At 43.4% G+C, this 567-nt stretch overlaps 1 non-coding gene across 1 annotated transcript; it reads left to right on the forward strand.

Moving 5' to 3' along the window:
- Positions 1-260: 260 nt before the first annotated feature.
- On the forward strand, positions 261-333 carry trnak-uuu. The gene has a single exon. It is a non-coding gene; the product is annotated as a tRNA-Lys (tRNA).
- Positions 334-567: the final 234 nt, after the last annotated feature.

The raw sequence follows: 567 nt of genomic DNA on the forward strand, positions 1-567 counted from the left end.
AGTTGTACGTAGTACCAGACTCCCCAGAAACATGTTTGTTACTTCCAGTTTTCCCCATTGAGGAGGACACTGTTAATTAACCATTGCCACATGTATATATATCAGCTTTCATGATCAGAAAAGTGATTACAAGTTGTGTTGCTCACCTTTTCTGCTCTCCTCCATTCTTGAAGGAGGTGGTATGATGAAAAGTGTTTTTGTGTTTGACTGACTCAATCCACTTTGGCCAAAGATTTCCCTCGATAAATGCACTTTTTGAAGCCTGGGTAGCTCAGTCGGTAGAGCATCAGACTTTTAATCTGAGGGTCCAGGGTTCAAGTCCCTGTTCAGGCATTGAGTTTCTTGGGTGATCAGTCTCCACTGTATGCTGCCATCATCATTGTAAGAGATCTGCAGGCTGGTGGTGGCCAGCTTTGAGTTGCTCATATGGCCAGTTCTACATAGTACCAGACTCCCAAGCAACATGTCTGTTACTTCCAGTTGTCCCCATTGAGGAAGACACTGTCAACTATACATTGCCACATGTATACTGTATATCTCAGCTCTCATCATCAGAAAAGTGACCAA

The sequence above is a fragment of the Plectropomus leopardus genome, unplaced genomic scaffold (genome assembly GCF_008729295.1).
Source record: "Plectropomus leopardus isolate mb unplaced genomic scaffold, YSFRI_Pleo_2.0 unplaced_scaffold91121, whole genome shotgun sequence".
In the NCBI taxonomy this organism is placed as follows: Eukaryota; Metazoa; Chordata; class Actinopteri; order Perciformes; family Serranidae; genus Plectropomus; species Plectropomus leopardus.